The 24,045-nt window shown below is 34.8% G+C and overlaps 1 protein-coding gene and 1 pseudogene across 1 annotated transcript in view; both read left to right on the forward strand.

Moving 5' to 3' along the window:
• Positions 1-24,045, forward strand: part of DPYD (dihydropyrimidine dehydrogenase) — an 863,407-nt gene that overhangs the window by 171,923 nt on the left and 667,439 nt on the right. The gene's annotated exons all lie outside the window — the stretch shown is intronic.
• LOC131492063 (large ribosomal subunit protein uL11-like) lies at positions 11,414-20,783 on the forward strand (annotated as a pseudogene).

The raw sequence follows: 24,045 nt of genomic DNA on the forward strand, positions 1-24,045 counted from the left end.
AGCAATGAAACGTAAACTGAGAAAACATTTTCTTTTCGCAAACTCTATAAAGAACACCCACACCAAGTTTAATGACGGTGAAAAAAAAAAAAGCAAAGGATCTCATCAGAGTGAAAGTTAAGTGTTAGAGAACATTTAAATCTATGACTGAATGGAAGGAAGCTTAAAACATTTAAACTTTTAAACTTTAGAAAGGATGACTCCTTGTAATATTTTTGGACAGGGGAATATCATTATAAAATGAATGTGTAAAGATTAGCTTGGTAGTGGTAGTAGATTAAAGGGAAGTAGTAGATACAAAATGGTCAAACATGTGAGAAAGTTAGTTCACATAGAAATTAAAGGTATAGGGGCGCCTGGGTGGCGCAGTCGGTTAAGCGTCCGACTTCAGCCAGGTCACAATCTCGCGGTCCGTGAGTTCGAGCCCCGCGTCAGGCTCTGGGCTGATGGCTCAGAGCCTGGAGCCTGTTTCCGATTCTGTGTCTCCCTCTCTCTCTGCCCCTCCCCCGTTCATGCTCTGTCTCTCTCTGTCCCAAAAATAAATAAATAAAAAACGTTGAAAAAAAAAATAAAAATAAAGGTATAATTAAGTCATGATATCTCATTGATTTTTCATTTTTTCATTCATTCATTCATTCATTCATTCATTCATTCAACAACTGTTTGTTGAATGAATAAACTGTTGGGCACTGTGCAAAAATGTGAGCTATAATGAATAGAATTAATACTGCTTTCAAAAATTTTTTAGGCTGCTTCAGATTCTGTGTCTCCCTCTGTCTCTGCTCCCCCACTAACACTCTGTCACTCTCTCCTTCAAAAATAAATAAACATTAAAAAAATTAAAAAAAAATTTAGGCTATAAGAATAGACACTGTATAATAAATTTGTGAAATAAATCTTATAAAATATGAGAAGACATTCATAAGCCAGCATTGTAGGTCAAAGTAAAGTAGTATAAGTAGTTATTCTTAGGAAAACAGGATTTTCTTTTTCTTTTCTTTTTTCTTTTATTTCTCTTTTCTTTTTCTCTTTCCATTTTTCTTTCTTTCTTTCTTTCTTTCTTTCTTTCTTTCTTTCTTTCTTTCTTTCTTTCTTTTTCTTTCAAGTATAGTTGATATACAATGTCATGTTAGTTTCAGGTGTACAACTTAGTGATTTGAAAGTTTATAAATTACACTATGTTCACCACAAGTGTAGCTACTGTCTCTTACATCGCTATTCCAGTATCATTGATTGTATTCCTTATGCTTTGCTTTTTATTCCCATGGTTTCCTCACTCCATAACTGGAGGCTTGTATCTTTCTCTCCCCTTTACCCATTTTTCTCAATCCCCACCCTTCTTCCTCTGGCATCCATCATTTTGTTCTCTTTATGTATAGTTCTGAATCTGGCTTTTGTTTGTTTATTCATTTTTTTTAGATTCCATTTATGAGTGGAATCATATGATATTTGTCTTTCTCAGTCTCTATTATTTAAATTAGTGTTAATACCCTCTAGGTCCATCCATGTTCTCTCAAGTGGCATGCCATCTCATCCTCTTTTATGAATGTGTAATATTTCCATGTGTGTGTGTTTATACATCTCATTTTTAAAATTCAGTTTATCTATTGATTGACACTTAGGTTGCTTCCCTGTATTGGCTATTGTAAATAATGCTGCAGTAAACATAGGGGTGCATATATCTTTTCAACTTAGTGTTTTGTTTTCCCTGGGTAAATACCCAATAGTGGAATTATTGGATCATATGGTATTTGTTTTTAATTTTTCGAGGAAACTCCATCCTGTTTTCCATGGTGGCTGTACTAGTTTGCATTCCTACCAGCAGTGCACAAGGGTTCCTTTTTCTTTGCATCCTCACCAACACTTGTTATTTCTTGTCTCTTTTATTTTAGCCATTTTAACTTATGTGAGGTGATATCTCATTGTGGTTTTGATATGCATTTCCCTGATGATCAGTGATGTTGAGCATCCTATCATGTGTCCGATGGTTATCTGTATTTCTTCTTCGGAAAAATTTCTATTCAAGTCCTCTGCCTAGAGTTTAATCAGATTATTTGTGGGGTTTTTTTGTTGTTGTTGCTGAGTTGTAAAAGTTCTTTATATATTTTGAATAGTAACCCCTTATGAAGGAATGCCTGACTGGCTTAGTCAGTAGAGCATGCAACTCTTAATCTCAGGGCCATGGGTTTTAAGCCCCACATTGGGCATGGAGCCTAGTTAATATTAAAAACAAAAACAAACAAACAAAAACACCCTTATAAGGTATATGATTTGCAAATATCTTCTCCCATTCACTAGGTTGCCTTTTTGTTTTATTGATCATTTTCTTTGCTGTGAAAACCTTTTTTATTTTGATCTAGTCCCAAGATTTTAGTTTGCCTTTGTTTCCTTTGCCTTTGGAGTCAGACCTAGAAAAATGTTACAATGGCCAATGTCAAAGAAATTACTGCCTGTGCTCTCTTCTAGGATTTTTTATGGTTTTAGGTGTCACAATTAGGTCTTTAATCCTTTTTGAGTTTATTTTGTGTATGGTGTTAAAAAGTAGTCCCATTTCATTCTTTTGCATGTAGCTGTCCAGTCTTCCCAACCCCATTTATTAAAGAGCCAGTCGTTTTCCCATCGTATATTCTTGCCTCCTTTGTCATATATTAATTGGTCAATTAATATAAGCATGAGGGTTTTGTTTATTTGTTTTCTGTACTCTTTATTTTTTTCCAACTAGATCTCTTTGTCTAGTTTTGTCTCACCCAGTTATTACAGCTTTATAAGATATCTTGAAATCTAGAACTGTGATACCTCCAGCTTTTTCTTTCTAGGATTGCTTTAGCTATTTGGGGTCTTTTGTGGTTCCACACAAATTTTAGGATTACTTGTTCTAGTCCTGTGAAAAATGCTGTTGCTGTTTTGATAAAGATTGCATTGACTTTGTAGATTGCTTTGGGTAGTATGGGCATTTTAACAATATTAATTCTTCTAATCCATGAGCATGGAATACCATTTGTTTCTGTTGTCTTCAGTTTGTTTTATTGGTGTTTCACAGTTTTCAGAGTAGAGATCTTTCACCCTCCTGGTTCAGTTTATTCCTAGGTATTTTATTCTTTTTGGTGCACAAATGGGATTGTTTTCATAATTTCTTGTTCTGCTACTTCATTATTAGTGTATAGAAACTACCAATTTCTGGGTATTAATTTTGTATCCTGCAACTTTATTGAATTCATTTAATACTTCTGGCAGGTTTTTTATGGAGTCATTAGGGTTATTTATGTATAATATCATGTTGTTTGCAAATAGTGACAGTTTAACTTATTTTTTACCAATATGGATTCCTCTTCTTTCTTTTTTTTTTTTTTTTTTTTGTCTGGTTGCAATGCCTCGGACTTCCAGTATTATGTTGAATAAAAGTGGTGACAGTGGACATCCCTGTCTTATCCTAATCTTAGAGGAAAAGCTATGTTTTTCATCACTGAATATGACGTTGGCTGTGGTTTTTCATATATGGCCCTTATGTTGAGGTATATTTTCTTTCAACCCAGTTTGTTGAGAGTTGTTATCATGAACAAATGTTAAATTCTGTCAAATGCTTTTTCTGTATCTATTTAGATGGCCATATGATTTTCATCCTTTGTTTTGTTGATATGTTGTATCATGTTGATTTGCAAATATTGGACCATCCTTGCATCCCTGGAATAAATCTGACTTGATCATGGTAAATGATCCTTTTACTGTATTGTTGAATGTGATTTGCTAGTATTTTGTTGAGGGTTTTTGAGTCTATGTTCATAAGGATATTGACCTATAGCTTTCTTTTTTCAGTGTGTGTTTTGTTTTGGTATCAGGGTAATGCTGGCCTAGTACAATGTTTCTGGAATCTTTTCTCCCTCTTCTATTTTTTGGAGTAGTTTTCTTTAAAAGTTTGTAAAATCACCTGTGAGTCCATCTGGTCCTACAGTTTTAGTTTTTGGTAGTTTTTGATTACAGATTCAATTTTGTTACCTGTAATCAGTCTGTTAAGATTTTCTGTTTCTTCCTGATTCAGTTTTGGAAGATTGTATGTTTTTTTAGAAATGCATTTATTTCCTCTAGGCTGCTCAATTTTGTGGCATATATTTTCTAGTAATACTCTCTTACAATCCTTTGTACTTCTGTGGTGTTGTTACTTCCTTTTTGTTTCTGATTTTATTTATTTTATTCATTGAGTTTTTCATGATGAATCTGGCTCAGAGTTTATCAATTTTGTTTATCTTTGCAAAGAATAAGCTCTTGGTTTCATGTGATGCTAGATTTTTTATATATCTAAGTGTAAAATATATACCCTATGCATGTAAGATTTTATTGTCCCTTTCTCTATTCTCTAATTTTCTCATCTTTGTTTTTCTCTTCCTTCTTTCTGTACTCTTCTTTCTTGGTTCACTGTTACTTTTTATTTTATATTCACCTTTTTTTCTTTTTTATTATTCTGTTCTTTTTGTTTCTTTTTTTCTCATCAGTTTTATGACCTCTTCCTTCCAGTTTCCTATTCTCCTTCCTCCACCCTTTTCTCATGCTTTCCACCTTACCTGAAAAGATTGTCAGCAGTGTTCTCCTTGTATTTTTTAACATAATGATTATATCTTACTTTGTGTTCATTGTAAATTGATGAAATATGTAATACATATTAGTACAATTATAAACTGACTGGAAAAAAGTAAAATTGTTGAGGATGTTTTCACACATGAAAAATGCATGCTAATTAAGCTGGTATGAATCTTTATTTCCAGGAAAAAATAAGATTCATAATAGATATTTGGATGAATATTGAGAATCTTAATATGCTATTTGGATTTGAAAGTTCTCATTCCAAGTTCCCTGGAATAAATAAGCATAACCAAATTAATAAATTGTAATAAAATATGCACTTCCTACTACTATGCAGAAACCTTAATAGGCAAGATTATTTAAGTCTGTTCAGCAAACCTGAGCTCTTACTCTATGTGAGAAACTAGGCTAGGGAAAGGAATATATTATTGGATATCATGGCAAAGTGCCTTCCTCTTTCTTCTTTTGATTGAGTTCAGAGAAGGGATAGGTTAGCTCTGAATAAGGTAATGAAGAATACCAGTGGAGAAGTAGATTGGATGTGTTTTTGCCAGAAAGAAGAAACCTGAAGGGAATGATAGAAGAACAAAAGAGGAAAATAAATATAGATATTCTTTGAGAAGTCCAAATTACATAGGATGAAGAAGCAATGGTTGCATTTAGGGGCAGTGAGTAGAAGATAAATTAGACTGTTTGTTCACCTAACATTCATTAACCCTCTACTACTAGTTGGGCACTGTGCTGGATATAGAGTGATATAGAAATGAAGAAAAGTGAGCACTTCTCTGAAAGGATTTTACAGACTAGGAGAGACAGTTTTGCAAATGAACTAATCTAACCAAATATAGAAACAGACAAAGGTAAGGCACAATGAAAGAACTGGCCTTTTCTTTCTTGGTTAGGAAAGTTAGAGAATGACCATTTTGCTGGGAGTTGTTAACGTAGATGAGGAAATAACATTTATTGAGCACTTACTCTATTACAAGACACTCTGCTAGACTCTGGATATCTGATGTCCTTTAGTCCTTACATAACTCTTTTCATTCTTACAGATTAGGAAAGTGAGGCTCATAGTAGTTGTGACTTATCACATAGTAAGTAGAAGAGACAGGATTTGAATCCAGATCCATTTGATCTTTAAGATAGTACTATTGCTGTTATTATATTTCAGGAGTCTGTGCTTGATTTGACAGTTATTAAAAGATAGTATAACAGTCATGCTTAAAACAAATGGGGATATACACTCATTTTGAAAAGGGGTAATACTCTGGGGAATAAATAATAACGAGGCTCTCTATTAGGTAGATTGGAAGGAAAGGTTGTAGATAGGTATAAATATGGAGAAAGAATCTGAGGAGAGACAATTCAGAGAAAAAACTAAAGAAGTTTTGTTTTGAACCTATGATATTGAAAATATGAAAAGTAATGAAGTCAGAGAAGAGCTAGGGAAAAATGGATTTCTCCATTCCTTCTATTACTTATTTGTTCATAACCTCATCATTCCTTGGCAGGAATATGAAAATAACTTGTTGTTCATTCTTTATACTGCCACCGGAATTGAGTTTCTAAAGAATCACCTGGATAGTAACCTTGGATGACACACCATTATCCATTATACAATGATGTGTAAAGTCCTTATCCAAGAACATAAATGTTTTAGTCTCTGTCACTCTGTGCTGCATTTTATATGAATTCCCAGTGCTGTGTTGTAATTTACTAAATTTCTTTTCAGTACATCCTGTCTAGAATCTATGCCATCAGTGACATTTTCATTTCAAAGACAAAATTTTATATTTCCAAAATTTCTATTTGGTTCTTTTATTATATTCTCATTTTTCTTTTATTTTTACTTCTATTTGATTCATACGTTTTTATTTTTTTTATTTTCTTTTTAAGTGATGGTATCCACTCTTTTTTTATTATTTTATTTTATTTTATCTCATTATAAGTTTATAAACATAGTAGCCTTAAGGAAATTTTTCAGATTATTGTTTTCACTTTGTAATAAATTCAGTTCTAATTACTAGAGGTCTTAATGTGACTTTTTCTTTGTCTGTTTTTAGAAATTTTATGTATTTGTGCATCTTGAGTGATTGTTGTCTTCATTTGCTTTTCTCTTGATGACCTCTCCCTGTCTCATCTAGCAACTCCATGGTTGCCTCAATATAGATCTCAATGTGCTTGATCTAGAATAATGTCTTAGATCAGTGGATCTTGGAGTAATCTCATAGTAATATTGTGTTGATGTATCTGTGGGAATCACCATGAGGGATGGCTTGACCCATGTCTTAGATTCAAACATGTGTTGTCTTCCTCTTGATTCTCTTTGTCATAGAGCTTTATATAAGTCTCTATAAGTTAGCACATTAATGTTTTCCTAGCCCCTTCCATGTGAAATGCAGTGCCATCCATCCAGCCCATGATTTTAAGCAGGGAGTCTTATTCCAGCCCCCTATTTAAGGTGGGACACTTGGTATCAATTACACCAAAATAGTTCATTCTAGACTATGTATGCTTTCTTTGGAACCTGGAGACCATCAGGCCTGTTGCTTCAGTTCTGCTTGATACTGTGTTTTTATTTCTTTTCTTATCCCTTGAGCTATCTCAGTTATGTGTGTATGTGTGTGTGTGTGTGCGTGTGTGTGTGTGTGTGTGTAATATGGGTGTGTGTGTATGTAATATAGCTATATGTTTTAAAAATGAAGATGAGCTTCCAATCAAAATTTTACAATATCATTTTATTAAAAATTCTTAAAGGAGTAGTTAAAGTTACTTTTAATTCAGACTAGATTTCTATGCCTCCCCCCCACCCCACTTTTCTTCAAGCTACTGTCTGTCAGGTACCTGTTACTCTAACTCTTCTGAAGACTTGAGATATTCCATGAATATATCTGAATACATCATGTAATTTATTTTTTTAATTTTTCTTCTTGGGAGAAAGAGAGAGAGAATAGGGGAAAAGGGCAGGGGGTAGGGGGGCAAGGGAAAGAGAATCTTAAGCAGGCTTCATGCTCAGTCTGGACCCCGATGTGGGGCTTGATCTCATGACCCTAGGATCATGACCTGAGACGAAATCAAGAGTTGGACACTCAACCACCTGAGCCACCCAGGTGCCCCACATCAGATACTTTTTGTTCCATGCCTTTGGTTCCATGCCTTCCACCTGAATACACACTTGCATTCTGTCAAAGTCATTATTCTTTAAGACCCGATTCAAAAGCCATTTTTCATGAAATACTTAATTGCCTTGATTCTCCCCAATATGAAGTTATTCCTTCCTTTATGCTTGTGAAGCATTTTGTACATTTTTTTTATCATATTGTATACACCCAATAGTTGGGTGTTTAAATATCTGATGCCCAACAATATGGTAATTGTGTGAAATTATAGGTCACATTCTGTTCATCTATGAAATCTTGGTGTTTAGTATGGTTTTTGTCACATGGTAGTTAGAAAATCCCTGATAAATAAACACATTGTTACTACTAAAACAAATGAATTAGTCATTTCTTTTAAGAAAAATTTTTTAATGTACAGAAATCACTTGCATTCTTATACACTAATAATGAAGCAACAGAAAGACAAATAAAGAAAGTGATCCCATTCACAATTGCACCAAGAAGCATAAAATACCTAGGAATAAATCTAACCAAAGATGTAAAAGATCTGTATGCTGAAAACTATAAAAAGCTAATGAAGGAAATTGAAGAAGATATAAAGAAATGGGAAGACATTCCCTGCTCATGGATTGGAAGAATAAATATTGTTAAAATGTCAATACTACCCAAAGCTATCTACACAGTCAATGCAATCCCAATCAAAATTGCACCAGCATTATTCTCGAAGCTAGAACAAGCAATTCTAAAATTCATATGGAAACACAAAAGGCCCCGAATAGCCAAAGTAATTTTGAAGAAGAAGACCAAAGCGGGAGGCGTCACAATCCCAGACTTTAGACTCTACTACAAAGCTGTAATCATCAACACAGTATGGTATTGGCACAAAAACAGACACATAGACCAATGGAATAGAATAGAAACCCCAGAACTAGACCTACAAAAGTATGGATAACTAATCTTTGACAAAGCAGGAAAGAATATCCAATGGATAAAAGACAGTCTCTTTAACAAATGGTGTTGGAGAAGTGCAGAGCAACATGCAGAAGGATGAAACTAGACCACTTTCTTACACCATTCACAAAAATAAACTCCAAATGGATAAAGGACCTGAATGTGAGACAGGAAACCATCAAAACCCTAGAGGAGAAAGCAGGAAAAACCTCTGACCTCAGCCGCAGCAATTTGTTACTTAACACATCCCCAAAGGCAAGGGAATTAAAAGCAAAAATGAACTATTGGGACCTCATGAAGATAAAAATCTTCTGCACTACAAAGGAAACAATCAACAAAATTAAAAGGCAACTATAAAGGAAACAATCAACAAAACTAAAAGGCAACTGATGGAATGGGAAAAGATATTTGCAAATGACATATCAGACAAAGGGCTAGTATCCAAAATCTATAAAGAGCGCACCAAACTCCACACCTGAACAACTAATAATTCATTGAAGAAATGGGCAGAAAACATGAATAGACACTTCTCTAAAGAAGACATCCAGATGGCCAACAGGCACATGAAAAGATGCTCAACGTCGCTCCTCATCAGGGAAATACAAATCAAAACCACACTCAGATATCAACTCACGCCAGTCCAAGTGGCTAAAATGAACAAATCAGGAGACTATAGATGCTGGCAAGGATGTGGAGAAACAGGAACCCTCTTGCACTGTTGGTGGGAATGCAAACTGGTGCAGCCATTCTGGAAAACAGTGTGGAGGTTTCCTCAAAAAATTAAAAATAGACCTACCCTATGACCCAGCTATAGCACTGCTAGGAATTTACCCATGGGATACAGGAGTACTGATGCATAGGGGCACTTGTACCCCAATGTTTATAGCAGCACTCTCAACAATAGCCAAATTATGGAAAGAGCCTAAATGTCCATCAACTGACAAATGGATAAAGAAATTGTGGTTTATATACACAATGGAATGCTATGTGGCAATGATAAAGAATGAAATATGGCCTTTTGTAGCAATGTGGATGGAACTGGAGAGTGTTACGCTATGTGAAATGTCATACAGAGAAAGACAGATACCATATGTTTTCACTCTTATGTGGATCCTGAGAAACTTAACAGAAGACCATGGGGGAGGGGTAAAAAAAGAGGTTAGAGAGGGAGAGAGCCAAAGCATAAGAGACTCTTAAAAACTGAGAACAAACTGAGGGTTGATGGGTGGTGGGAGGGAGAGGAAGGAGGGTGATGGGTATTGAGGAGGTCACCTGTTGGGATGAGCACTGGGTGTTGTATGGAAACCAATTTGACAATAAATTTCATATTAATTTTTTTTAACGTTTATTCATTTTTGAAAGAGAATGCGAGCAGGGGAGGGGCAGAGATTGAGGGAGACACAGAATCTGAAGCAGGCTCCAGGCTCTGAGCTGTCAGCACAGAGCCCAGCACAGGGCTCGAACTCACGAGCCGTGAGATCATGACCTGAGCTGAAGTTGGACGCTTAACTGAGCCACCCAGGTGCCCCAGTCATTTCTTTTCTTAATATCATCTCAGTTTAGCATTATGAGCTTACCACCAATTTATATATGCAAAAGATTGTGGAAGGTGGCAAGACAGTATAAAATTTTGTGTCTTACAAGTATTAATCTAAAACAGAACATTTTTAAAAATCAGTATGGGGGCGCCTGGGTGGCTCAGTCGGTTGAGCGGCAGACTTCGGCTCAGGTCACGATCTCGCGGTCCGTGAGTTTGAGCCCCGCGTCGGGCTCTGTGCTGACAGCTCAGAGCCTGGAGCCTGTTTCGGATTCTGTGTCTCCCTCTTTCTCTGACCCTCCCCTGTTCATGCTCTGTCTCTCTCTGTCTCAAAAATAAATAAACGTTAAAAAAAATTTAAAAAAATCAGTATGTAGTGGTTTCTACATAGTATTAAAAACATAATTCATTACTTTTCTTCTAAATATACCAACGTTAGTGTGGATAAATGCAAATTTCTACTCTGACATTACTTGATGGCTAGAGGGAAAGAAAATATCAGACAGTTATAAGGTTAAGAAGAAGCCATATGGATAAATTTGTTATATTACTTAAGAGTTAATAAGTATAACATTAGAAGCCAAATGGGCATTGAAGATTCAAAAGCCAGGATTGTAGCAATTTTAAGAAGCATAGATTAGAAACATGGAGAGGCAGGACAAGGAATAAAAAATCTTACCTAATGAGTAGTCAGCATATACTTTGGAATTTTAGGTCCTTAGGAAAGGTTTGTGTCTGTGGGATTTAGTAATGCTGGTTTATAGGTAGGGTAGTAAGTAAACATAACATAATCCATAAGACTTAGCTCCAGGGAGGCATGCTACACATTTGTGGGGTAGGTATGGACACTAGCAGACAGAATGTACAAGTGAATAAGTGTGTTTTGAATAGCTACTTGTGTTTCAACACTTTATGTATTTCTAATGATTCTAAAATAAGTATTATCTCATTTCGCAAATGGAAAAAGTTAGACAAAGAAAGATTAGATGGCTTATCCAATCCCCATAACCTCCTAGTGGCAGTGACAGGATATAAATCCCTATTTTCTGGCCCACTCAGTATTCTTTTGATTATTTTGTGGTACACTTTCTAGAAAAGGAGCTTGATGTTTCCTTTGCTGGGTGCTAAAATGGCATGATGTAGATAGAAATAAATAGAAATTTCTTATTGTAGTATAGGTAGAGGAGATCAGTTCCTTACACCTAAAAATGGAATTAAATAGGGGGAGAGAGAGAGAGAGACAGAGCACCAGGAGGGAAGGAGCAGAGAGAGAGGAAGACACAGATTCTGTAGCCGGCTCTAGGCTCTGACCTGTCTGCACAGAGCCCAAAGCCATGGGCTTTAACCCACAAGCCGTGAGATCATGACTTGAGCTAAAGTCGAATGCTTAACCGACTGAGCCACCCAGGTGCCCCCAAATTTTGGTGATTCTTTATCGAACTTCCCCCCAACTGAAAACTGAAAGTGGTCCTTGTTATTGTTTTTTGAAATATTTTTGCTGTCATAATATCTTAACATTTGAGAAACATATTAAGAGAACATCAGATCATGGTCTTTTTGTACTAGAAGGCACCTAATTGCATACCCATTCCTGAAAGATAAGAAAACTGAGACTAAATCAGGTTAATGCTTTGATCAGAGTTGTATAATTTGTCAGTAACAGAATAGGACCCAGAAAGCACCCTTTGCTCAGTGCTTTTTCAATGTAGAAAGGCAGTTATGAATTAGATTCTTGAATGTGTTTTCCTCTGAGAGTTTATTTTTAAGTATATTTGCTTCATGACTGAATCACTGTGTGATGGGAGATGTCTATAAATGATATAATCAGGGGCAGGTGTTCCTTTTACTTGGGCAGTGTGCATTATGGGAATTTAGTAATGCAGACAACAAAATGTTGAGGTCCAAACTTCCTTCATTTGATAAGGGTATGTGGAAAATGATGATCATTTTTCCCCCAAAGAGATTACAGAATTTATATCCCTTTGGAATCCACAGTGAAACTTTGAAAATACTACAAATATTTCTTTTGGAAGCAGATGTATGTAATATGCTTGTTTTTCAAATTAGCTGATCATAAATACTTTATATACTGTATTTAGTACTGAATTATAGCTCTCTAAATTACTTTTAAATATATGAAAAGAGGAAAGTCTTAACAAGGCAAAAATATTTCTGTTTTTGTAGTAATGGGAAGTAAATTACCTTGTAAAAATTTTAATTTTCCCAAGGTAAGAATAATACAAACCCTCAAAATTCAAGCTTGTGCATAGTCCTCTTTTTATTATTATTATTACTCATTTATTTATTCAGCTGACATTTGTTGAGCAGCTGGTATGGCTAGCTGCTGGAAGTACTGGACTAAATCAGCAGTCTCTCTGCCCTTGTCAGACACCCTCCCCCTCACTCTCCTGCTCCAGACACCAGGATCTTCCTTCAAACCCTCCAACCTGCTGAGCCTCCTGCCATCTCATGGCATTTGCACATCTGTTTCCTCTGCCTCCTCCTTTTCTCTTCTCAATCTAGTTGATTTCTACTCATCCTCGAGATGGCAGGAAGAACTTCCAGGATCCCTTAATCCCATTGCTTTATGCTATCACAATTTATCTTTGTTTGCAGAGAAATGTTTGTTTGTTTGTTTGTTTGTTTGTTTGTTTGTTTGTTTGTTTAACTCCTAGCTACAGAAAGGAAGTATCTGTGTCTGTTTTAGTAGCTATTATTTTCCCCTGGCCTTGCACCTAACAGGCACTCAAACTATATTTGTTGAATGAATGAATGTCCTCCTGAGACCTATCAGCTATTTGTGGATGCAGTTAATTAAAAAAAATAATTATATAAAAAAATGTGAAAATGTGGGGATATGAAGAAGTAAATTAATAACCTTTAAGAAGTGAGGAGGTAATTGAGGAAGGCTTCTCAAGAGGAAATGATACCTGTGTTATATCTTGGAGGATACCCAGGAATTTGTCAGATGAGGTGTATGAGTGAGGAATTATGCATTTTGTATTAAGGGAAAAAGCAAAAACAAAGGCAGGAAAATGGAAAGAATATAGTATGTTTAACTAAAAATACTGCTTTTGTATTAGCATTACCAAAATCAATATTGTACTGTCGCCTTATATATAGAACTTTAACAGCACCTCTTCAATAAAAAAGATTTATGCACCCACTATGCTGGGAGAATAGATTAATATCTGACTAGCTTGCAAACCAATTTCTTCTCAGTGGGTTTGTTCTGAGAAGTTCACCTTAAAAAAATGGCAAGATGGGAAGAGGTGGGACATTTCACAGCTTGAATGAAAATGGGGTACATAAGAAAAATGTATTCTCCAAAGTTATTTTTTAAACAAGTTTCTCTTTCTCTTTCTGTATACTTAAAGTTGAAAACTTAGGTGTCTCATCATATGAAATTCATGTATTGTAAGAATATCCATTTTAGGTGTGGGAAATAAAGGAGTCAAAAAGAAGTATACCTCTATCACAGAGTTTCCCTTGACAAAGGGAGATTCATTTGCCTCCCTGACTACTCCCACCATCCTAGGTTCTAATACATCTTTTCATTGTTGACAAATTAGGTTTGCCTACACTGACTACCCAAATGTGGAATTGGTTACTGAAGCAGTCTCATCAAAACTGTTATTGATGAAGTAAAGAAGAGATCACTTGGAGAAATGAAATAATGAGTACCAAGTCATTGCTAAGTGTAATTCATCATGCTATGTATCTGTGGACATGCTTGGCTCTGTGGTGTGACTGCTAATTTCATTATAAACCTTATGGATACACTAGCACTTATATCACATATTTTATTCCTCATGATCTCTCCTGGTTATACTTTCTTTTTTCAAAATTATACCACTTCACTTCTGTATTCTACAAGCTCCCTTGAATTGGCTTGGAAGATATTTTTCATTTATGTTTTTCATTTATTGAGCAGCTACTATGAGCATGACATTGTTGTTGGTGCTCTTCATAATTATCTCATTTAATTTTCACAGGAACCACGTGGTAGTTATTATTTTACAATTTCACCATAAAACTGTGCTTCCCAGTAGCTACTGAAAAACAGTGCTCATTTATTCCATTGTATTCTCCATTGTTCGTAATCATACATACAATTTACAATGATTTATGTTATTAAGCACTTATAAGGCAGGCACTAAATGTTTTACATATGTGAATTTTTTTAAATCATCCCTATAATGGTATGATGTCTAGCCTATAATTAGCAAGATATAGGAAGAAGTTGGGGGCACAAATAATTTAAATAATTGTTCTGGCATCACAAAGCTAATAAGGATAGAGCTGGGTTTAAATCCAGAATCCATCACACTACATTTTCTTTTATGGTGTTTTGTGATAAGTACTTAATGGATTGTATATGGGTAAAAGAAGAGAGATCAGTTAAGAGATGATCTGTTTGCGACTGAGGTGAATCCAGAAGTAGTTGGGCAGAGAGCTCTATGCCACTTTCAGTAGATGGTAGTAAATACTTCTAGTCTTTCACATATCTTCCTCAAGTTCTATATTTCTTGGCCTGCCCATAAGAGACACAGACGCACGCACACACACACACACACACACACACACACACACACACACACACAGTCTGAAGAAAAAAAAAATCCACTTATTGTATTTTTAGCATTATATTGGTGTTGAAGCTAGAGGAGTGAACAGATGGGGGTACCTCTAAACTTGGGGCAAGTCTGTGTATCTCTCACCTCTCCATTACCATATCTTCACATCATGAGAATGTATATTCATGAGTCTGACTTCTTCACTGTGAGCTTCTTGAAGGCAGAGCCCATGTCTTGTTCATATTGGTATCTTTACCATCTACCTAAATACCTAGCAAATAACAAATGTACTGTACGTATTTGTTGATTGAGGAAGTAGGGAAGGAAGGAAAGAACAAAAGAACGAAGGAAATAATATGTTAAGATTCCACATACCATGAACACATTTAAGTTCTATTACCTTCACTGGAATTCTTCATTCAGCTTTCTTAAATTTAATGGTGCATGTAACATACTATGACAGCATTGTCAGTGTTATAATGAGAAGCATAGTCAATGGAATTTTCCATTTTTACAAAAATATATATTATTTGCCCTTAGCTTTTTTATTTTCCTATTTTTACAGTTTAAATTGTATTAAGCTGTAGGCAGCTAATTTTGATGACTATGTTCAAGGTATTATTTCTGAATTTGTGTCCTTTAGCTTGTAAGCTAATTTTTTTTAGAATAATTTTTTGTAAGAATGTTCTGATAATGATCAGGCCATTTTCACATTAGTTCCTTTACCAAGCAGTGCCATTGCCTGAAATTTTGGTCCACCTTAAGATGTGAATTAAATTGAGAAGATTAAGCATTTATATTCTTATCTGTTTTTCTCCCATATTCATTAATTTCCTGAAAGTTCTGCATATTCTTCATGTGCAATGTCAGCATCAACTCTTAGGTGTAAACTCCTAAGGACTGGAATAATGTCTAAGTTATTTCAGAGAGAACCTCATAGGAAGTAATAGTGGTCTGCACAGCAACTTTAATGGGGACATTTTGGCCTTTACTTTTTTTTTTTGCTGCAGTATATAATGTTCCAAATGTTGCATAATGACGTAATTATTTTGGGCTTGGTCATGATTATAGATGTCAAATATGTTTTTATTTTATCTGTTATGACTTCTATTTGTGATATTATAGAATGTTTCTAATTGCTTTTATTTTGTCTGTCTGGTATTTCTGTTGGAAAGACTGATCTTCCTAATTTCTTGATGGGTAATTTACATATAAGAAAATGCCTTGTAAAGATATCAGGATCTGCAAGTATTATTGCTGAGTACTTTGTGAAGTAAATGAGGAGTTTTGTTAGATTGTTTTTTAAGGCAACCATTTATGGAATATATAGCATAATAATGCTATAACATGCGTGGCTTTTATCTGTTATATCAGAAAATCTTTCTCAGGTTCTTTGGGGCTACTGGCTATCATTACAAGGAGAACTACTAGAGAAATGAAATGATGATGCCTACAGGCTGGGCTTTGGAGAAAGTCAGACCTGGATAAGAGTCCTGAATCTGGATTTCACAAACTGTGAGGCAAGCTCTGACATTATCATATGCTATTAAAATTTTAGAATGAAATAGAAGAGAAAACTGTCAATCACAGACCCTTAGGGTATTTTTATTAATTTCTTAATGATCACCAGGATCACAGAAATAGGAAATAAAATATTTCAAACCTAAAACAGAGAAGGAAATTGTGTACCTTATTGTCTTTATCTTTAAAGTGAGAATTGCAACAGTACCTATCCCATCAGGTTCTTGTAAAGATATAGTGAGTTAATATTTATATCTGCCTCATCGAGTGAATATGAAGATTAAATGAGATAATACTTTTAAAACATGGCATAGCACTAGCATATAGTACTAGCTTTAAATAAATATTTACTCAATAAATTAAACAAAAGATAAACATTTTCCATTATATGTGTGTATTATTTACATAAGTGTGAAGAAAAATTATTAAAAGATCTATTTTTTTCCAAACATTAACAGCAGTAACTGGAGTTATTACTAAAATTCTGGCTGCCTTTTTTTATCCAGTTTCAAATTAATCTATTTCCAAGAAAACCAACAGCAAAGACAAAGGAACACAACCATTTCTCACTGAAAGAGGAAATAGAAGAGACATCAGGAAAGTGAACCAGCTGTTGCATTCCAATGTGATAATTGCTTTGATAAAGGAACCCACACGGTATTTTGGGAGATTGGAATGGCAAGAACCAGGGAGCTCCATGAGAAACACCTAAACTGAATTCTGAAGCAGGCTTCAAGTGTGGCTTTTGAGGCAGAGAACATACTGGAATGCTTAGAGGCTGAAAAATGACTTGTGCTCATAGAATCAGAGGGCTCTAGAGTAGGACAAGTGGTATAGCTGGAACTGTAGGAATGAATCAGGTAGGAGCCAAGGCTTAAAGGTCATTTTGTGAAAAATTCTCCTGTAAGCAGAAGAATGTCATGATCTTTAAAAAAAATTGTGCTGAATACATTCTTCTTTTACTTAGGATAATCAACATAGATTCCAATTAGGAATGAATATTTAAATTTAAATTTAATTTAAATTAATTGTGTGCAGGCAGGTGTTTACTTTTTGAAAGGGGGAAATGACATCCTTTTTATGGAGGAAAACTTTTAGATAAATTGTGTAGGTTGCACTCATGAAACTAAATAGTTCCAACAGAAAGAAAATCCAGATCTGGCTATTGCTCTCCAAATCTGTTCTTTCAGCACCTGAAATATAGTCGCTGTTGCACTTAGAAAGAAAAAAAAAACTAGACAAATCTCTTTTACATGAAGTAAGTCCAGTTTATTTTTAACCGTCTTCAAGTAAACTTCAGTAAATCCTCCCCTTCACCAGCACAGAACTTAGAACATTGTGGTTTTTTCATAACTTTAAGTTGAATTATTCCTCCTGTGCTATAATACCTAGATAGCTAACATGTGGATAAATTTGTTTCTGAATTCTATTATTGGTGAATGATATAGTATTATTTTAAGGCCAAATAGTTTCTTCCACTGTTGTCTTAACTTAATGAGTCCCTTCAGTACTTGTGCTATCACTCACTCACTGTTTATTTGAGGAGACCTAACCCTTTGTTCTGTTAGCTTTTGTGAACCACCAGCTACTCAGAAGTATATTCCATTGTTAAAACTCTTTTTAAAAACTCTTGACTGAATCTTTCAGAAGACTTTTGGAGTTTTCAGGGAAAGGAAAAGAGACTATGGCAGCATCATTGGTTAGTTTTTCCTTGGTCAATTCAAATGACCAAAGTAAAGAAATTAAAATTACACAGGATATTGTGATTTTAGCTGCCAGTGTCAAAGTATGTTAAATTTTAAATTACATGTTATACTTGCTCATTACAAAAAAAAGAACTCAAGCCGTATAACATTGTATAAATGTTAAATCTAAAATACTAGCCCACTGCCCTTAAGTAGGTTTACATATTTACAGATATTATTTTTTCATAGTTAATGTGTCACATAAATCCAGGAATTGTATCATAATAAATAGCCTATTTTATTTGCTGATTAAACTCTTTGACTTTTTTTTCTATTTTATGTCTTTATTATTAGAAACCAAATAACAGTCTGTTAGTATTACTATTATTGTTATTTCTGAAATTGCCTTCACATAAGTCACAAAATATACAGCTTTTTCAGTTTTGAAACTTACTGATAAGTTGACTTTTAGGGCATCTATGACTAATATATATCACTTTTTTGTTACCTTCATATAGAGGCTTCATTGACATTAAGTTAAACATACAACAGGTGGTTCAAAATTTGAGAAGATAATTTGCACAGCATATGGATATGCTATAAAAAATTATGTCTTTTTTCTAAGAAGCCTGGAAAGATCCTCAATATAAATCAAAGAGTTTATGACACTACTGGGGATATAGTCCAGGTGAAATAAGATTATTGAGTAGTAGGAAAGCTATAATAAAAACTGTCAGTACTGTCACCCAGTTCCCTCTAAGGTCTGTAAAGGATCAAAAGTATATTGAGCATCATCTAACAGCTGCCTAGAATGTGAGGGGAACCACAATTGTGATGAGCAACAGTATGCTGGGTTGGAAAAAATACACATAACTTGTAGTTAAGTTGAAAATGGTAGGTAGGATTATAAAATGTATTGTGAGGCTTGATTTTTTGAAAATGGCTACCTGCTAACTAAACATGTAACTGATTTTATTATGGGTATATGTATTCACATGTATATAAACTTATTCAAATTAAAATGGCATATAAATACAGGTATTTTATTAATTATAAATAGTTACCTAGGGAAAGACCATATTTGTACATAGATAGTATATAGGAAAGTGCTACCCTTCCATGGAGGGTAAGAAGTTCTTTATTTCTACCTTACCATGTGGCAGCAATTGAGAAGAGGAAGGGAGTGCTTTTGGCCTTGGGCTCAGAAGAAGGAAATGTGCAATTGTCTTTTGTCATCCCGAATCCGCTTTCATCAGACACCAGCTGCCTCTACCATGCTGCCTAAGTCCATTCCCAGTGAGGTCAAAGTCATATATCTGAGGTACACTGGTGGGGAAGTCAGTGCCAGGTCTGCCCTTGCCTCGAAGATCTGCTCCATGGTCTGTCTCCAAAAAAGGTTAGTGATGACATTGCCAAGGCAACTGGTGATTTGGAGGATCTGAGGATTACAGTGAAACTGAACATTTACAACAGAAAGGACCAGATTGAGGTGGTACCTTCTGCCTCTGCCCTGAATTTCAAAGCCATCGAGGAACTGCCAAGAGACAGAAAGAAGCAGAAAAACATTAAGCACAGTGGAAATATCACTTTTGATGATATTGTCAACATTGCCCCACAGATGCAGCACCAGTCTTTAGCCAGAATACTCTCCGGAGCCATTAAAGAGATCCTGTGGCCTGCAAGGTTGATGGCAGCCACCCTCACGACATCATAGATGATGTCATTAGTGGTGCTGCGGAATGCCCAGCTACTTAAGAACCACAATGGAAAATATTTCAATAAAGGATCATTTGACAGCCAAAAAAAAAAAAAAAACAACAAAAAACCAGGAAGGGAGAAATATGCCTAACATAGGCATGAAAATATGGAGGTACTAGGAGATGATCTGTGGAGCAGGAATAAAGAAAAGCATCTTTTATCACATAGATTCTCATATTTACAATTTGCATTCCTTAGATAAATGCTTGGCTATACATCCATAATAAAGATAAGTTACACTTTTAGTAAGGATATAGGCATTTTCAAAAGCACAAACTTCACAGTATATTGTGTAGTCCAACCTGTCATCTTAGAATTTAACTAATTTTTAAGAGGAGATTATTTTTTACCTCATACTATTAGCATGGAGCAACAAACCAAAGCCCTAAGAAGAACGGATTCAGTATAAATAGCCTCGGATCACTGATGAGATTGACATGTGTTTTAGGGATTTGATTCCTGAAGAAGTGCAGTGAATAACGAGTTTTCCATAAACATGTATGAGCAACTCCATATGGGCCAACTGCTAGCATAGATACTGAGAACCAAAGATGAATTATAGTCTCTGCCCTGGATGAATCTGTAGTCTTTTTGTTTTATTTTGTCTTGTTTTTGGATTGCATTAGGTAGAAGTTTCTTTTCCCCTCATTCCTTTCATTCATTCTCTCACTCCACATTATTGGTACTTAAAATGTATATGATCCATGGTAGTTGCTGTGTGTCTTACAGAGAACAACAAATATGCATCCAGAACTTGCTTTTGATAGTAAGCTCTGGTATACTCATATCTACACATGGTAAAATCCCAGTTGTGCTCCTACTCTAGCATAAGTATCTCTGTCAAAGAAGGCTTCTCTGATTCTCCTGAGATAGAAATAATTTCTCTTCCTTTTGAAAACTCATGAGAAAATGAAGACTTTAAGCATATATTTATGTTTGTCAGATATCCATTCTGTTTACTGTCTATAAATAGCAGTAAAACATTGTGCTGTGATTCTTAAGCAACTCCTTCCACATTAGACAAAGTACCATATAACTTTCAGAGCATTTTAATGATTATAAGAAAGCCTGTTAAGTAACTAAAGATGTACATATTATTAATGTGAATATATAATTTAAAAATTTATAATAAATTTCTGAAGTACAAATTATTCTCTGCGTTTGCATGTGAGAAAGCTGATGCCCAGAGAATTTAAGTCATTTGCCTAAAGTCTTAAAACCAATAAAGTGAAGTCAGTAATTAAATATGGGCACTCAAGCACCAGAGCCTTCTCTCTTCACCTGTGTGCTATGCTTTCTCAGTGAGTACATTTAAAGGCTTTGGAGAAGCAAGCACATTTGAGCACTTAGTTAACATTACAATTTGCATAAGTCTGTGTGTGTGTGTGTGTGTGTGTGTGTGTGTGTGTGTGTATACACATATACATATTCAGTCTTATTTTTGCTGGCTGTTTTTAGAATAGCCACATTTTACAAGGAACTCTTACCTAGGTACATGGCTTATCACTATGTCATTACTGCAAGACAGAGAAAGCTCTTTATCTTCTTCTTGAATCTAGCATCTTCCTTAGTCTCCTTAAGTATTCTCAATCCCCACCATCTTTAAGATGGATAAAGAATGGTTTCCTAAGAGAGTGTTGCCAAGAAGACCATCCCTTCAGGACATAAAGCAGAGCTTTTATCAATGATATTCTCTGTTTTTCTTAATTATTAAAGTCTGCCTCTATAGACTGCAAGTGACTGGGATCAAATTATATTAGAGATTTTAATATCTAGATGTCTCCTAGGCAGAAAAACATTAAATAAATATTTTTATGTTTGTTTTATATTTGACTTTAACTGTTTCTATATTATTGATATATAAAAAACATGAATGTGTAATATTAATTAATAGTTGCAGTAACTTATATTTTATTCCATTTCAACAATTTCAACAATAGTTGGTAGGTATGATGCTCTACTCTTTAAATAAATTGGTAACAGAGAGAAATTGGAAATGGGGGTGCTCTTCCCGTGCTACTACAACCTTTAGTGATCCCATTCTCCCCCGTAAGTCTTAGCGTAATTATCATCAGTACCATACATTTGGCAAATACATTTTGTTTTCTTTACACATTATGATACTGTTGTTTGGTAGTGTTATTTAAATCTTGTCTTATTGTTTAGTATTTCTATTTCTAATATTTTAAAGCCCCAGTAGATTCTGAAAGCCTTGAGGACTGACTCCCCTTCCTTTAGTTAGACTTGTTTCTCTTTTCATACCCACTTGGTTTTATCTTCTGTATGTAGCAGTGGTGTGTTTATTTTCTTTCAGCGACTCTTCCTACAGTTATTCAGGTACACTGATTCCACCCCATCCTTTTTTCCACCTGTGTGCGACACAAAAACTGATTTTCAATTTCCATCTTCTCTTGTGAGAAAGAGAAAAATCTAAGTTTAAACTGCTCTTAAGAGCAGCATCCTCAAAGACTTATGATGATACTCTCTTTGTGTAGTAAAATAGGAAAATGTGTTTAAAAATTTTTCAGAAGGTTGTATGCACTAAGTTTTTATGGAACTATTTTATTTGCTTGTAGGATAAGATATACATGAATTTGTGGCTTCTTCTGCTCTTGAGGTTTTTTAGCATACTTAATTAAAAAAATAAAGTATGTTTGAAAAGTATCTTTCTAATAGAAGTGGCTATATGAAAGTTATTAAAATTTAATGAAATTAGCTTCCTAAATTTAGGAATTAGTGCCTCAATGACTACTAAGGTTATATAAGCCTTTGAAACCATGTGAGATTGTAAAACCCTAATGTTTTCCTCTTGACTTGAGAAACTTCTTGAAACCTTTTACTTTTTTTTCCTTAAACTAAAATTGGACTCCAAGAGAGAGGATACTGTAGCCTTTTTCTAGCTGTGACATCTTAACTGCTTTTTTCTGTCTTCAAATTACTCTGGCAAGGAGGCAGTGATGTTGCAAAGAGATAAGGTCAGTAGAACATCATCTTTTAAAATTCTAACCTGTCTTCATACGTGAATGGGATAGTCCTGAGTGTAAGGTGGTAAATGCATTTTAGTAGTTTCCTCAACTGCCTTGGCCACTGGTATCCTTATGCTTCTGGGAGATTTCTGGAGCCTCAATACTCTCGTCTATGAAGTGGAAATAAAAGCCATCTTATTAATTTTTAAGAATCAGTCATATATGAAGATCAAAAATGAGTATCAAAATTTAACTGAAGGCCTTCCTTTTAATTAAAAATATACAAAAAGTGTAAAAGACATTTTTTAGCCACTCATATCTGAGAAAACCAGTAATTCTCTGGTATAGACTACAGAAAGATTGTAGAAGAGTTTTTAACTATGTTTTATCACTAGACTCATGATCATGATAATCCAACAAGATATTTTGAGTATCGGTCCTATGAATTGTGTTCTGTTCTAAATCTTGCTTGTTTTGAACTGTCTTAAAACACCTATAAATGAATGGTAATTTCTAGAGGATAAATAGCTCTAGTTAAAAATTATGTTTTAATATTACCTACAAATTATGTAATTATTAGAAGTCTAAAACATGAATATCACTGGTTCAGCATCACCAAGACAGATTGGTGCACAACTTAAAAAGTTCAGTTACCTTTAACAATGTTGCTATACCTTCCCAGCCAGCTGACTGTAGAAGCTGGGCCAGGATATATATTAGGAATATTCAAAGTTAGTTCCAAATATCCCTGAGCTAGTAAGAATCTGTTGTGTAATTAGAGAAGCAGAGTCAGGAAACATATAGGAGAGGCTATTAATTGAATATTGAGAGATGTAAAGAGAATATTTGGAATCTGAGAATTGCTCTTGACTGTTTCATATATCAGAACATTGAATTGGTCTCATTATGTTTTAAAGATATCAACCATCTTTCTTGGGTCTTTTCATTGTGATGGGATCTGGTACAAGGATTGCAAGCTGTGGAATTCAGATATATATTAAACACTTCCAACCCCCTCCCCCGGGGGGTTGATTTACATTCCTTGATTTACATTCCTTCCATTCAATTATGTGCCATTTCAGTAGAAATATTGCCAAATTGGGGTAGGATATTAGACTACCTATTTGCCTATACTGGTGATTATAGGGTATGGAGGTTAGATCCTATACCTATCCACTACATTTCAGTTAGTTAGACCTTCCAAATCAAGGTAGATCTTCCAAAGATCTGAGGTAACACGACATCAATGTTAGGAAAATATCTTAAAATTTTTCTAGGTAAATATTAACTTGCTCAGTTTGATTACATATAGACTAGTATAGATTATACATAGCCTGATCAAACAGTGCTAACTTG

The sequence above is a fragment of the Neofelis nebulosa genome, chromosome 2, assembly GCF_028018385.1.
Source record: "Neofelis nebulosa isolate mNeoNeb1 chromosome 2, mNeoNeb1.pri, whole genome shotgun sequence".
Taxonomy (NCBI): domain Eukaryota; kingdom Metazoa; phylum Chordata; class Mammalia; order Carnivora; family Felidae; genus Neofelis; species Neofelis nebulosa.